The following is a 16,490-nucleotide window of genomic DNA, read 5'->3' as shown; positions in this document are numbered from 1 at the left end:
AATCTGACAGTGCTATATCTGTAGAGAGAGAGAGAGAGAAAACAGGTCTAAAACTGATAGTGCTGCATCTGTAGAGAGAAATTGAGCAGGAAAGACCAGGCCTAAATCTGACAGTCCTGTATCTGTAGAGATAGAGCGGGAGTCAGAGAGCAGGCCTAAAACTGACAGCATTGCCCAGGTCACAGACTAGAAATAAAAAACAATTCATTTGGTTTCATTTTGTCTGACATTCATGTCTCTCATATCGAGTTCACTTGGCCTAACACATCTCTCTTTTTTAGACTGAAGTTTTCCGTTTTGCTTTGCCTCATGTTTGCTGCTTGTGTGAACTGTGCTGACAGGCCTGTCTCTGATGCTGCTGTGGTCTGTATAAGAATCTGCCACTTCCTGTACAAGGGCTGTAAACGTGCTCTCTGAGGTCAATGTGTAATTAACAAAAGAGATGTGGAGTCAAGTGGAGAAATCAACTGGCTAATTGTCTGACTGCAGATTCATTAACATCCAACAGGTATTTCAAGTCTTCTTTAGTTTGAGGTCTCCAAGATAAATCGTTCGATATCAGTACAGAACCAGGCTGCAAAACAAATTTGAATTGTTAGAGAGAGAGAGAGCGATCAGGCCTAGAACTGACAGCACTGTTTCTGTAGCCAGTGAAAGAAAGAGAGAGCAGGCATAAAACTGAGAGTGCTGTATCAATAGAACGAGAACAGGACTAAAACTGACAGTGTCATATCAGTAGAGAGAAAGAGAGACCAGGCCTCAAAGAGATCATGCCGCATCAAGAGAGAAAAAAACAAGCCTAATACTGAGAGTAGTAAGAGAGAGAGTGTGAGAGAGAGAGATACAAAAGGCGTAAAACTGGCAATGATATGTTTGTACAGAAGGAGAGAGAAAGAGAGAGCAAGAGAAGGTCGAAAACTGACAATGCTGCATCTGTAGAGAGAGAGAGAGAGACCAGAACTAAAACTGAAAGTGCTGCATCTGCAGAGAGAGACAGAGACCAGAACTAAAACTGACAGTGCTGCATCTGTAGAGAAAGAGTGAGCACAGAACTAAAACTGACAGTGCTGCCTCTGTACAGAGAGACAGAGACCAGAACTAAAACTGACAGTGCTGCATCTGTATCGAGAGACAGAGACCAGAACTAAAACTGACACTGCTGCATCTGTACAGAGAGACAGAGACCAGAACTAAAACTGACAGTGCTGCATCTGTATAGAGAGATAGAGACCAGAACTAAAACTGACACTGCTGCATCTGTAGAGAGAGATAGAGACCAGAACTAAAACTGACAGTGCTGCATCTGTCTAGAGAGATAGAGACCAGAACTAAAACTGACACTGCTGCATCTGTACAGAGAGACAGAGACCAGAACTAAAACTGACAGTGCTGCATCTGTATACAGAGATAGAGACCAGAACTAAAACTGACAGTGCTGCATCTGCATAGAGTGATAGAGACCAGAACTAAAACTGACACTGCTGCATCTGTACAGAGAGACAGAGACCAGAACTAAAACTGACAGTGCTGCATCTGTATACAGAGATAGAGACCAGAACTAAAACTGACACTGCTGCATCTGTACAGAGAGACAGAGACCAGAACTAAAACTGACAGTGCTGCATCTGTTGAGAGAGATAGAGACCAGAACTAAAACTGACAGTGCTGCATCTGTATAGAGAGACAGAGAACAGAACTAAAACTGACAGTGCTGCATCTGTATAGAGAGACAGAGACCAGAACTAAAACTGACAGTGCTGCATCTGTAGAGAGAGAGAGAGATCAGAACTAAAACTGACAGTGCTGCATCTGTAGAGAGAGACAGAGACCAGAACTAAAACTGACAGTGCTGCATCTGCAGAGAGAGAGAGAGACCAGAACTAAAACTGACAATGCTGCATCTGCAGAGAGAGAGAGAGAGACCAGAACTAAAACTGACAGTGCTGCATATGTAGAGAGAGACAGAGACCAGAACTAAAACGGAAAGTGCTGCATCTGTTTAGAGAGACAGAGACCAGAACTAAAACTGACAGTGCTGCAGCTGTATAGAGAGACAGAGAACAGAACTAAAACTGACAGTGCTGCATCTGTATAGAGAGACAGAGACCAGATCTAAAACTGACAGTGTTGCATCTCTGTAAAGAGACAGATACCAGAACTAAAACTGACAATGCTGCATCTCGAGAAAGACAGAGACCAGAACTAAAACTGACAATGCTGTATCTGTATAGAGAGAGAGAGAGAGACCAGTACTAAAACTGACGGTGCTGCATCTGCACAGAGAGAGAGAGAGACCAGTACAAAAACTGACAGTGCTGCATCTGCAAAGAGAGACAGAGACCAGAACTAAAACTGACAATGCTGCATCTGTATAGAGAGACCAGAACTAAAACTGACAGTGCTGTAACTGTATAGAGAGAGAGAGAGAGACCAGAATTAAAACTGACAGTGCTGCATCTGTACAGAGAGAGAGAGAGAGAGACCAGAACTAAAACTGACAGTGCTGCATCTGTATAGAGAGAGAGAGAGACCAGAACTAAAACTGACAGTGCTGCATCTGTATAGTGAGAGAGAGACAAGAACAAAAACTGACAGTGCTGCAGCTGTAAAGAGAGACAGAGACCAGAACTGAAACTGACAATGCTGCATCTGTAGAGAGAGAGAGAGACCAGAACTAAAACTGACAGTGCTGTATCTGTATAGAGAGACAGAGACCAGAACTAAAACTGACAGTGCTGCAGCTGTATCGAGAGACAGAGACCAGAACTAAAACTGACAGTGCTGTATCTGTATAGAGAGACAGAGACCAGAACTAAAACTGACAGTGCTGCATCTGTATAGTGAGAGAGAGACCAGAACTAAAACTGACAGTGCTGCATGTGTAGAGAGAGAGACCAGAACTAAAACTGACAGTGCTACATCTGTATAGTGAGAGAGAGACCAGAACTAAAACTGACAGTGCTGCATCTGTATAGAGAGACAGAGACCAGATCTAAAACTGACAGTGTTGCATCTCTGTAAAGAGACAGATACCAGAACTAAAACTGACAATGCTGCATCTCGAGAAAGACAGAGACCAGAACTAAAACTGACAATGCTGTATCTGTATATAGAGAGAGAGAGAGACCAGTACTAAAACTGACGGTGCTGCATCTGCACAGAGAGAGAGAGAGACCAGTACAAAAACTGACAGTGCTGCATCTGCAAAGAGAGACAGAGACCAGAACTAAAACTGACAATGCTGCATCTGTATAGAGAGACCAGAACTAAAACTGACAGTGCTGTAACTGTACAGAGAGAGAGAGAGAGACCAGAATTAAAACTGACAGTGCTGCATCTGTACAGAGAGAGAGAGAGAGAGACCAGAACTAAAACTGACAGTGCTGCATCTGTATAGAGAGAGAGAGAGACCAGAACTAAAACTGACAGTGCTGCATCTGTATAGTGAGAGAGAGACAAGAACAAAAACTGACAGTGCTGCAGCTGTATAGAGAGACAGAGACCAGAACTGAAACTGACAATGCTGCATCTGTAGAGAGAGAGAGAGACCAGAACTAAAACTGACGGTGCTGTTTCTGTATAGAGAGACAGAGACCAGAACTAAAACTGACAGTGCTGCAGCTGTATCGAGAGACAGAGACCAGAACTAAAACTGACAGTGCTGTATCTGTATAGAGAGACAGAGACCAGAACTAAAACTGACAGTGCTGCATCTGTATAGTGAGAGAGAGACCAGAACTAAAACTGACAGTGCTGCATGTGTAGAGAGAGAGACCAGAACTAAAACTGACAGTGCTACATCTGTATAGTGAGAGAGAGACCAGAACTAAAACTGACAGTGCTGCATGTGCAGTGAGAGAGAGAGACAAGAAATAAAACTGACAGTGCTGTATCTGTCTTGAGAGACAGAGACCAGAACTAAAACTGACAGTGCTGCATCTGTATAGAGAGACAGAGACCAGATCTAAAACTGACAGTGTTGCATCTCTGTAAAGAGACAGATACCAGAACTAAAACTGACAATGCTGCATCTCGAGAAAGACAGAGACCAGAACTAAAACTGACAATGCTGTATCTGTATAGAGAGAGAGAGAGAGACTAGTACTAAAACTGACCGTGCTGCATCTGCACAGAGAGAGAGAGAGACCAGTACAAAAACTGACAGTGCTGCATCTGCAAAGAGAGACAGAGACCAGAACTAAAACTGACAATGCTGCATCTGTATAGAGAGACCAGAACTAAAACTGACAGTGCTGTAACTGTATAGAGAGAGAGAGAGAGACCAGAATTAAAACTGACAGTGCTGCATCTGTACAGAGAGAGAGAGAGAGAGACCAGAACTAAAACTGACAGTGCTGCAACTGTATAGAGAGAGAGAGAGACCAGAACTAAAACTGACAGTGCTGCATCTGTATAGTGAGAGAGAGACAAGAACAAAAACTGACAGTGCTGCAGCTGTATAGAGAGACAGAGACCAGAACTGAATCTGACAATGCTGCATCTGTAGAGAGAGAGAGAGACCAGAACTAAAACTGACAGTGCTGTATCTGCATAGAGAGACAGAGACCAGAACTAAAACTGACAGTGCTGCAGCTGTATCGAGAGACAGAGACCAGAACAAAAACTGACAGTGCTGTATCTGTATAGAGAGACAGAGACCAGAACTAAAACTGACAGTGCTGCATCTGTATAGTGAGAGAGAGACCAGAACTAAAACTGACAGTGCTGCATGTGTGGAGAGAGAGAGAGAGACCAGAACTAAAACTGACAGTGCTGTATCTGTATAGAGAGACAGAGACCAGAACTAAAACTGACAGTGCTGTAGCTGGATAGAGAGACAGAGACCAGAACTAAAACTGACAGTGCTACATCTGAAGAGTGAGAGAGAGACCAGAACTAAAACTGACAGTGCTGCATGTGCAGAGAGAGAGAGAGACAAGAACTAAAACTGACATTGCTGTATCTGTATAGAGAGACAGAGACCAGAACTAAAACTGACAGTGCTACATCTGTATAGTGAGAGAGAGACCAGAACTAAAACTGACAGTGCTGCATGTGCAGAGAGAGAGAGAGACAAGAACTAAAACTGACACTGCTGTAACTGTATAGAGAGACAGAGACCAGAACTAAAACTGACAGTGCTGCATCTGTATAGAGAGAGATAGAGACCAGAACTAAAACTGACAGTCCTGCATCTGAAAAGAGAGACAGAGACCAGAACTAAAACTGACAATGCTGCATCTGTCGAGAGAGAGATAGAGACCTGAACTAAAACTGACACTGCTGCATCTGTACAGAGAGACAGAGACCAGAACTAAAACTGACAGTGCTGCATCTGTATAGAGAGATAGAGACCAGAACTAAAACTGACACTGCTGCATCTGTATAGAGAGATAGAGACCAGAACTAAAACTGACAGTGCTGCATCTGTCTAGAGAGATAGAGACCAGAACTAAAACTGACACTGCTGCATCTGTACAGAGAGACAGAGACCAGAACTAACACTGACAGTGCTGCATCTGTATACAGAGATAGAGACCAGAACTAAAACTGACAGTGCTGCATCTGTAGAGAGAGAGAGAGATCAGAACTAAAACTGACAGTGCTGCATCTGTAGAGAGAGACAGAGACCAGAACTAAAACTGACAGTGCTGCATCTGTATAGAGAGATAGAGACCAGAACTAAAACTGACAGTGCTGCATCTGTCCAGAGAGACAGAGACCAGAACTAAAACTGACACTGCTGCATCTGTAGACAGAGATAGAGACCAGAACTAAAACTGACAGTGCTGCATCTGTAGAGAGAGAGAGAGATCAGAACTAAAACTGACAGTGCTGCATCTGTAGAGAGAGACAGAGACCAGAACTAAAACTGACAATGCTGCATCTGCAGAGAGAGAGAGAGAGACCAGAACTAAAACTGACAATGCTGCATCTGCAGAGAGAGAGAGAGAGAGACCAGAACTAAAACTGACAGTGCTGCATATGTAGAGAGAGACAGAGACCAGAACTAAAACGGAAAGTGCTGCATCAGTTTAGAGAGACAGAGACCAGAACTAAAACTGACAGTGCTGCAGCTGTATAGAGAGACAGAGAACAGAACTAAAACTGACAGTGTTGCATCTCTGTATAGAGAGACAGAGACCAGATCTAAAACTGACAGTGTTGCATCTCTGTAAAGAGACAGATACCAGAACTAAAACTGACAATGCTGCATCTCGAGAAAGACAGAGACCAGAACTAAAACTGACAATGTGTATCTGTATAGAGAGAGAGAGAGAGACCAGTACTAAAACTGACCGTGCTGCATCTGCACAGAGAGAGAGAGAGACCAGTACAAAAACTGACAGTGCTGCATCTGCAAAGAGAGACAGAGACCAGAACTAAAACTGACAATGCTGCATCTGTATAGAGAGACCAGAACTAAAACTGACAGTGTTGTATCTGTATAGAGAGAGAGAGAGAGACCAGAATTAAAACTGACAGTGCTGCATCTGTACAGAGAGAGAGAGAGAGAGACCAGAACTAAAACTGACAGTGCTGCATCTGTATAGAGAGAGAGAGAGACCAGAACTAAAACTGACAGTGCTGCATCTGTATAGTGAGAGAGAGACAAGAACAAAAACTGACAGTGCTGCAGCTGTATAGAGAGACAGAGACCAGAACTGAAACTGACAATGCTGCATCTGTAGAGAGAGAGAGAGACCAGAACTAAAACTGACAGTGCTGTTACTGTATAGAGAGACAGAGACCAGAACTAAAACTGACAGTGCTGCATGTGCAGAGAGAGAGAGAGTGACCAGAACTAAAACTGACTGTGCTACATCTGTATAGTGAGAGAGAGACCAGAACTAAAACTGACAGTGCTACATCTGTATAGTGAGAGAGAGACCAGAACTGAAACTGACAGTGCTGCATGTGCAGAGAGAGAGAGAGACAAGAACTAAAACTGACAGTGCTGGAGCTGTACAGAGAGACAGAGACCAGAACTAAAACTGACAGTGCTGCACCTGTATAGAGAGAGATAGAGACCAGAACTAAAACTGACAGTCCTGCATCTGTATAGAGAGACAGAGACCAGAACTAAAACTGACAATGCTGCATCTGTAGAGAGAGAGAGAGAGACCTGAACTAAAACTGACACTGCTGCAACTGTACAGAGAGACAGAGACCAGAACTAAAACTGACAGTGCTGCATCTGCATAGAGAGATAGAGACCAGAACTAAAACTGACACTGCTGCATCTGTATAGAGAGATAGAGACCAGAACTAAAACTGACAGTGCTGCATCTGTCTAGAGAGATAGAGACCAGAACTAAAACTGACACTGCTGCATCTGTACAGAGAGACAGAGACGAGAACTAAAACTGACAGTGCTGCATCTGTAAACAGAGATAGAGACCAGAACTAAAACTGACAGTGCTGCATCTGTAGAGAGAGAGAGAGATCAGAACTAAAACTGACAGTGCTGCATCTGTAGAGAGAGACAGAGACCAGAACTAAAACTGACAGTGCTGCATCTGTATAGAGAGATAGAGACCAGAACTAAAACTGACAGTGCTGCATCTGTCTAGAGAGATAGAGACCAGAACTAAAACTGACACTGCTGCATCTGTACAGAGAGACAGAGACCAGAACTAAAACTGACAGTGCTGCATCTGTATACAGAGATAGAGACCAGAACTAAAACTGACAGTGCTGCATCTGTAGAGAGAGACAGAGACCAGAACTAAAACTGACAGTGCTGCATCTGTAGAGAGAGACAGAGACCAGAACTAAAACTGACAGTGCTGCATCTGCAGAGAGAGAGAGAGAGACCAGAACTAAAACTGACAATGCTGCATCTGCAGAGAGAGAGAGAGAGACCAGAACTAAAACTGACAGTGCTGCATATGTAGAGAGAGACAGAGACCAGAACTAAAACGGAAAGTGCTGCATCTGTTTAGAGAGACAGAGACCAGAACTAAAACTGACAGTGCTGCAGCTGTATAGAGAGACAGAGAACAGAACTAAAACTGACAGTGCTGCATCTGTATAGAGAGACAGAGACCAGATCTAAAACTGACAGTGTTGCATCTCTGTAAAGAGACAGATACCAGAACTAAAACTGACAATGCTGCATCTCGAGAAAGACAGAGACCAGAAATAAAACTGACAATGCTGTATCTGTATAGAGAGAGAGAGAGAGACTAGTACTAAAACTGACCGTGCTGCAGCTGCACAGAGAGAGAGAGAGACCAGTACAAAAACTGACAGTGCTGCATCTGCAAAGAGAGACAGAGACCAGAACTAAAACTGACAATGCTGCATCTGTATAGAGAGACCAGAACTAAAACTGACAGTGCTGTATCTGTATAGAGAGAGAGAGAGAGACCAGAATTAAAACTGACAATGCTGCATCTGTACAGAGAGAGAGAGAGAGAGACCAGAACTAAAACTGACAGTGCTGCATCTGTAGAGAGAGAGAGAGATCAGAACTAAAACTGACAGTGCTGCATCTGTAGAGAGAGACAGAGACCAGAACTAAAACTGGCAGTGCTGCATCTGTATAGAGAGATAGAGACCAGAACTAAAACTGACAGTGCTGCATCTGTCCAGAGAGATAGAGACCAGAACTAAAACTGACACTGCTGCATCTGTACAGAGAGACAGAGACCAGAACTAAAACTGACAGTGCTGCATCTGTAGACAGAGATAGAGACCAGAACTAAAACTGACAGTGCTGCATCTGTAGAGAGAGAGAGAGATCAGAACTAAAACTGACAGTGCTGCATCTGTAGAGAGAGACAGAGACCAGAACTAAAACTGACAATGCTGCATCTGCAGAGAGAGAGAGAGAGACCAGAACTAAAACTGACAATGCTGCATCTGCAGAGAGAGAGAGAGAGAGACCAGAACTAAAACTGACAGTGCTGCATATGTAGAGAGAGACAGAGACCAGAACTAAAACGGAAAGTGCTGCATCAGTTTAGAGAGACAGAGACCAGAACTAAAACTGACAGTGCTGCAGCTGTATAGAGAGACAGAGAACAGAACTAAAACTGACAGTGTTGCATCTCTGTATAGAGAGACAGAGACCAGATCTAAAACTGACAGTGTTGCATCTCTGTAAAGAGACAGATACCAGAACTAAAACTGACAATGCTGCATCTCGAGAAAGACAGAGACCAGAACTAAAACTGACAATGTGTATCTGTATAGAGAGAGAGAGAGAGACCAGTACTAAAACTGACCGTGCTGCATCTGCACAGAGAGAGAGAGAGACCAGTACAAAAAGTGACAGTGCTGCATCTGCAAAGAGAGACAGAGACCAGAACTAAAACTGACAATGCTGCATCTGTATAGAGAGACCAGAACTAAAACTGACAGTGCTGTATCTGTATAGAGAGAGAGAGAGAGACCAGAATTAAAACTGACAGTGCTGCATCTGTACAGAGAGAGAGAGAGAGAGACCAGAACTAAAACTGACAGTGCTGCAACTGTATAGAGAGAGAGAGAGACCAGAACTAAAACTGACAGTGCTGCATCTGTATAGTGAGAGAGAGACAAGAACAAAAACTGACAGTGCTGCAGCTGTATAGAGAGACAGAGACCAGAACTGAATCTGACAATGCTGCATCTGTAGAGAGAGAGAGAGACCAGAACTAAAACTGACAGTGCTGTATCTGCATAGAGAGACAGAGACCAGAACTAAAACTGACAGTGCTGCAGCTGTATCGAGAGACAGAGACCAGAACTAAAACTGACAGTGCTGTATCTGTATAGAGAGACAGAGACCAGAACTAAAACTGACAGTGCTGCATCTGTATAGTGAGAGAGAGACCAGAACTAAAACTGACAGTGCTGCATGTGTGGAGAGAGAGAGAGACCAGAACTAAAACTGACAGTGCTGTATCTGTATAGAGAGACAGAGACCAGAACTAAAACTGACAGTGCTGTAGCTGGATAGAGAGACAGAGACCAGAACTAAAACTGACAGTGCTACATCTGAAGAGTGAGAGAGAGACCAGAACTAAAACTGACAGTGCTGCATGTGCAGAGAGAGAGAGAGACAAGAACTAAAACTGACATTGCTGTATCTGTATAGAGAGACAGAGACCAGAACTAAAACTGACAGTGCTACATCTGTATAGTGAGAGAGAGACCAGAACTAAAACTGACAGTGCTGCATGTGCAGAGAGAGAGAGAGACAAGAACTAAAACTGACACTGCTGTAACTGTATAGAGAGACAGAGACCAGAACTAAAACTGACAGTGCTGCATCTGTATAGAGAGAGATAGAGACCAGAACTAAAACTGACAGTCCTGCATCTGAAAAGAGAGACAGAGACCAGAACTAAAACTGACAATGCTGCATCTGTCGAGAGAGAGATAGAGACCTGAACTAAAACTGACACTGCTGCATCTGTACAGAGAGACAGAGACCAGAACTAAAACTGACAGTGCTGCATCTGTATAGAGAGATAGAGACCAGAACTAAAACTGACACTGCTGCATCTGTATAGAGAGATAGAGACCAGAACTAAAACTGACAGTGCTGCATCTGTCTAGAGAGATAGAGACCAGAACTAAAACTGACACTGCTGCATCTGTACAGAGAGACAGAGACCAGAACTAACACTGACAGTGCTGCATCTGTATACAGAGATAGAGACCAGAACTAAAACTGACAGTGCTGCATCTGTAGAGAGAGAGAGAGATCAGAACTAAAACTGACAGTGCTGCATCTGTAGAGAGAGACAGAGACCAGAACTAAAACTGACAGTGCTGCATCTGTATAGAGAGATAGAGACCAGAACTAAAACTGACAGTGCTGCATCTGTCCAGAGAGACAGAGACCAGAACTAAAACTGACACTGCTGCATCTGTAGACAGAGATAGAGACCAGAACTAAAACTGACAGTGCTGCATCTGTAGAGAGAGAGAGAGATCAGAACTAAAACTGACAGTGCTGCATCTGTAGAGAGAGACAGAGACCAGAACTAAAACTGACAATGCTGCATCTGCAGAGAGAGAGAGAGAGACCAGAACTAAAACTGACAATGCTGCATCTGCAGAGAGAGAGAGAGAGACCAGAACTAAAACTGACAGTGCTGCATATGTAGAGAGAGACAGAGACCAGAACTAAAACGGAAAGTGCTGCATCAGTTTAGAGAGACAGAGACCAGAACTAAAACTGACAGTGCTGCAGCTGTATAGAGAGACAGAGAACAGAACTAAAACTGACAGTGTTGCATCTCTGTATAGAGAGACAGAGACCAGATCTAAAACTGACAGTGTTGCATCTCTGTAAAGAGACAGATACCAGAACTAAAACTGACAATGCTGCATCTCGAGAAAGACAGAGACCAGAACTAAAACTGACAATGTGTATCTGTATAGAGAGAGAGAGAGAGACCAGTACTAAAACTGACCGTGCTGCATCTGCACAGAGAGAGAGAGAGACCAGTACAAAAACTGACAGTGCTGCATCTGCAAAGAGAGACAGAGACCAGAACTAAAACTGACAATGCTGCATCTGTATAGAGAGACCAGAACTAAAACTGACAGTGTTGTATCTGTATAGAGAGAGAGAGAGAGACCAGAATTAAAACTGACAGTGCTGCATCTGTACAGAGAGAGAGAGAGAGAGACCAGAACTAAAACTGACAGTGCTGCATCTGTATAGAGAGAGAGAGAGACCAGAACTAAAACTGACAGTGCTGCATCTGTATAGTGAGAGAGAGACAAGAACAAAAACTGACAGTGCTGCAGCTGTATAGAGAGACAGAGACCAGAACTGAAACTGACAATGCTGCATCTGTAGAGAGAGAGAGAGACCAGAACTAAAACTGACAGTGCTGTTACTGTATAGAGAGACAGAGACCAGAACTAAAACTGACAGTGCTGCATGTGCAGAGAGAGAGAGAGTGACCAGAACTAAAACTGACTGTGCTACATCTGTATAGTGAGAGAGAGACCAGAACTAAAACTGACAGTGCTACATCTGTATAGTGAGAGAGAGACCAGAACTGAAACTGACAGTGCTGCATGTGCAGAGAGAGAGAGAGACAAGAACTAAAACTGACAGTGCTGGAGCTGTACAGAGAGACAGAGACCAGAACTAAAACTGACAGTGCTGCACCTGTATAGAGAGAGATAGAGACCAGAACTAAAACTGACAGTCCTGCATCTGTATAGAGAGACAGAGACCAGAACTAAAACTGACAATGCTGCATCTGTAGAGAGAGAGAGAGAGACCTGAACTAAAACTGACACTGCTGCAACTGTACAGAGAGACAGAGACCAGAACTAAAACTGACAGTGCTGCATCTGCATAGAGAGATAGAGACCAGAACTAAAACTGACACTGCTGCATCTGTATAGAGAGATAGAGACCAGAACTAAAACTGACAGTGCTGCATCTGTCTAGAGAGATAGAGACCAGAACTAAAACTGACACTGCTGCATCTGTACAGAGAGACAGAGACGAGAACTAAAACTGACAGTGCTGCATCTGTAAACAGAGATAGAGACCAGAACTAAAACTGACAGTGCTGCATCTGTAGAGAGAGAGAGAGATCAGAACTAAAACTGACAGTGCTGCATCTGTAGAGAGAGACAGAGACCAGAACTAAAACTGACAGTGCTGCATCTGTATAGAGAGATAGAGACCAGAACTAAAACTGACAGTGCTGCATCTGTCTAGAGAGATAGAGACCAGAACTAAAACTGACACTGCTGCATCTGTACAGAGAGACAGAGACCAGAACTAAAACTGACAGTGCTGCATCTGTATACAGAGATAGAGACCAGAACTAAAACTGACAGTGCTGCATCTGTAGAGAGAGACAGAGACCAGAACTAAAACTGACAGTGCTGCATCTGTAGAGAGAGACAGAGACCAGAACTAAAACTGACAGTGCTGCATCTGCAGAGAGAGAGAGAGAGACCAGAACTAAAACTGACAATGCTGCATCTGCAGAGAGAGAGAGAGAGACCAGAACTAAAACTGACAGTGCTGCATATGTAGAGAGAGACAGAGACCAGAACTAAAATGGAAAGTGCTGCATCTGTTTAGAGAGACAGAGACCAGAACTAAAACTGACAGTGCTGCAGCTGTATAGAGAGACAGAGAACAGAACTAAAACTGACAGTGCTGCATCTGTATAGAGAGACAGAGACCAGATCTAAAACTGACAGTGTTGCATCTCTGTAAAGAGACAGATACCAGAACTAAAACTGACAATGCTGCATCTCGAGAAAGACAGAGACCAGAAATAAAACTGACAATGCTGTATCTGTATAGAGAGAGAGAGAGAGACTAGTACTAAAACTGACCGTGCTGCAGCTGCACAGAGAGAGAGAGAGACCAGTACAAAAACTGACAGTGCTGCATCTGCAAAGAGAGACAGAGACCAGAACTAAAACTGACAATGCTGCATCTGTATAGAGAGACCAGAACTAAAACTGACAGTGCTGTTTCTGTATAGAGAGAGAGAGAGAGACCAGAATTAAAACTGACAATGCTGCATCTGTACAGAGAGAGAGAGAGAGAGACCAGAACTAAAACTGACAGTGCTGCATCTGTAGAGAGAGAGAGAGATCAGAACTAAAACTGACAGTGCTGCATCTGTAGAGAGAGACAGAGACCAGAACTAAAACTGGCAGTGCTGCATCTGTATAGAGAGATAGAGACCAGAACTAAAACTGACAGTGCTGCATCTGTCCAGAGAGATAGAGACCAGAACTAAAACTGACACTGCTGCATCTGTACAGAGAGACAGAGACCAGAACTAAAACTGACAGTGCTGCATCTGTAGACAGAGATAGAGACCAGAACTAAAACTGACAGTGCTGCATCTGTAGAGAGAGAGAGAGATCAGAACTAAAACTGACAGTGCTGCATCTGTAGAGAGAGACAGAGACCAGAACTAAAACTGACAATGCTGCATCTGCAGAGAGAGAGAGAGAGACCAGAACTAAAACTGACAATGCTGCATCTGCAGAGAGAGAGAGAGAGAGACCAGAACTAAAACTGACAGTGCTGCATATGTAGAGAGAGACAGAGACCAGAACTAAAACGGAAAGTGCTGCATCAGTTTAGAGAGACAGAGACCAGAACTAAAACTGACAGTGCTGCAGCTGTATAGAGAGACAGAGAACAGAACTAAAACTGACAGTGTTGCATCTCTGTATAGAGAGACAGAGACCAGATCTAAAACTGACAGTGTTGCATCTCTGTAAAGAGACAGATACCAGAACTAAAACTGACAATGCTGCATCTCGAGAAAGACAGAGACCAGAACTAAAACTGACAATGTGTATCTGTATAGAGAGAGAGAGAGAGACCAGTACTAAAACTGACCGTGCTGCATCTGCACAGAGAGAGAGAGAGACCAGTACAAAAAGTGACAGTGCTGCATCTGCAAAGAGAGACAGAGACCAGAACTAAAACTGACAATGCTGCATCTGTATAGAGAGACCAGAACTAAAACTGACAGTGTTGTATCTGTATAGAGAGAGAGAGAGAGACCAGAATTAAAACTGACAGTGCTGCATCTGTACAGAGAGAGAGAGAGAGAGACCAGAACTAAAACTGACAGTGCTGCAACTGTATAGAGAGAGAGAGAGACCAGAACTAAAACTGACAGTGCTGCATCTGTATAGTGAGAGAGAGACAAGAACAAAAACTGACAGTGCTGCAGCTGTATAGAGAGACAGAGACCAGAACTGAAACTGACAATGCTGCATCTGTAGAGAGAGAGAGAGACCAGAACTAAAACTGACAGTGCTGTTACTGTATAGAGAGACAGAGACCAGAACTAAAACTGACAGTGCTGCAGCTGTATCGAGAGACAGAGACCAGAACTAAAACTGACAGTGCTGTATCTGTATAGAGAGACAGAGACCAGAACTAAAACTGACAGTGCTGCATCTGCAGAGAGAGAGAGACCAGAACTAAAACTGACAATGCTGCATCTGCAGAGAGAGAGAGAGAGAGACCAGAACTAAAACTGACAATGCTGCATCTGCAGAGAGAGAGAGAGAGACCAGAACTAAAACTGACAGTGCTGCATATGTAGAGAGAGACAGAGACCAGAACTAAAACGGAAAGTGCTGCATCTGTTTAGAGAGACAGAGACCAGAACTAAAACTGACAGTGCTGCAGCTGTATAGAGAGACAGAGATCAGAACTAAAACTGACAGTGCTGCATCTGTATAGAGAGACAGAGACCAGATCTAAAACTGACAGTGTTGCATCTCTGTAAAGAGACAGATACCAGAACTAAAACTGACAATGCTGCATCTCGAGAAAGACAGAGACCAGAACTAAAACTGACAATGCTGTATCTGTATAGAGAGAGAGAGAGAGACCAGTACTAAAACTGACCGTGCTGCATCTGCACAGAGAGAGAGAGAGACCAGTACAAAAACTGACAGTGCTGCATCTGCAAAGAGAGACAGAGACCAGAACTAAAACTGACAATGCTGCATCTGTATAGAGAGACCAGAACTAAAACTGACAGTGCTGTATCTGTATAGAGAGAGAGAGAGAGACCAGAATTAAAACTGACAGTGCTGCATCTGTACAGAGAGAGAGAGAGAGAGACCAGAACTAAAACTGACAGTGCTGCATCTGTAGAGAGAGAGAGAGAGACCAGAACTAAAACAGACAGTGCTGCATCTGTATAGTGAGAGAGAGACAAGAACAAAAACTGACAGTGCTGCAGCTGTATAGAGAGACAGAGACCAGAACTGAAACTGACAATGCTGCATCTGTATAGAGAGAGAGAGAGAGACCAGTACTAAAACTGACCGTGCTGCAGCTGCACAGAGAGAGAGAGAGACCAGTACAAAAACTGACAGTGCTGCATCTGCAAAGAGAGACAGAGACCAGAACTAAAACTGACAATGCTGCATCTGTATAGAGAGACCAGAACTAAAACTGACAGTGCTGTATCTGTATAGAGAGAGAGAGAGAGACCAGAATTAAAACTGACAGTGCTGCATCTGTACAGAGAGAGAGAGAGAGAGACCAGAACTAAAACTGACAGTGCTGCATCTGTGTAGAGAGAGAGAGAGACCAGAACTAAAACTGACAGTGCTGCATCTGTATAGTGAGAGAGAGACCAGAACTAAAACTGACAGTGCTGTTACTGTATAGAGAGACAGAGACCAGAACTAAAACTGACAGTGCTGCAGCTGTATCGAGAGACAGAGACCAGAACTAAAACTGACAGTGCTGTAACTGTATAGAGAGATAGAGACCAGAACTAAAACTGACAGTGCTGCATCTGTATAGTGAGAGAAAGACCAGAACTAAAACTGACAGTGCTGCATGTGTAGAGAGAGAGAGAGACCAGAACTAAAACTGACAGTGCTGCAGCTGTATCGAGAGACAGAGACCAGAACTAAAACTGACAGTGCTGTAACTGTATAGAGAGATAGAGACCAGAACTAAAACTGACAGTGCTACATCTGTATAGTGAGAGAGAGACCAGAACTAA

At 43.6% G+C, this 16,490-nt stretch overlaps 1 protein-coding gene across 1 annotated transcript in view; it reads left to right on the top strand.

The window, feature by feature from the left end:
* Positions 1-396: 396 nt before the first annotated feature.
* LOC137359013 (interferon-induced very large GTPase 1-like) overlaps positions 397-16,490 on the top strand; it is a 371,428-nt gene continuing 355,334 nt past the window's right edge. Inside the window, exon 1 of the mRNA XM_068025150.1 lies at positions 397-508. The gene's annotated coding sequence lies outside the window, so the exon portion shown is untranslated. The remainder of the gene's footprint in view (positions 509-16,490) is intronic.

This window comes from Heterodontus francisci, unplaced genomic scaffold, assembly GCF_036365525.1.
Source record: "Heterodontus francisci isolate sHetFra1 unplaced genomic scaffold, sHetFra1.hap1 HAP1_SCAFFOLD_615, whole genome shotgun sequence".
Classification (NCBI taxonomy): Eukaryota; Metazoa; Chordata; class Chondrichthyes; order Heterodontiformes; family Heterodontidae; genus Heterodontus; species Heterodontus francisci.
The sequence above is the reverse complement of the archived record's forward strand: the minus strand, read 5'-3'. Positions and strand labels throughout refer to the sequence as shown.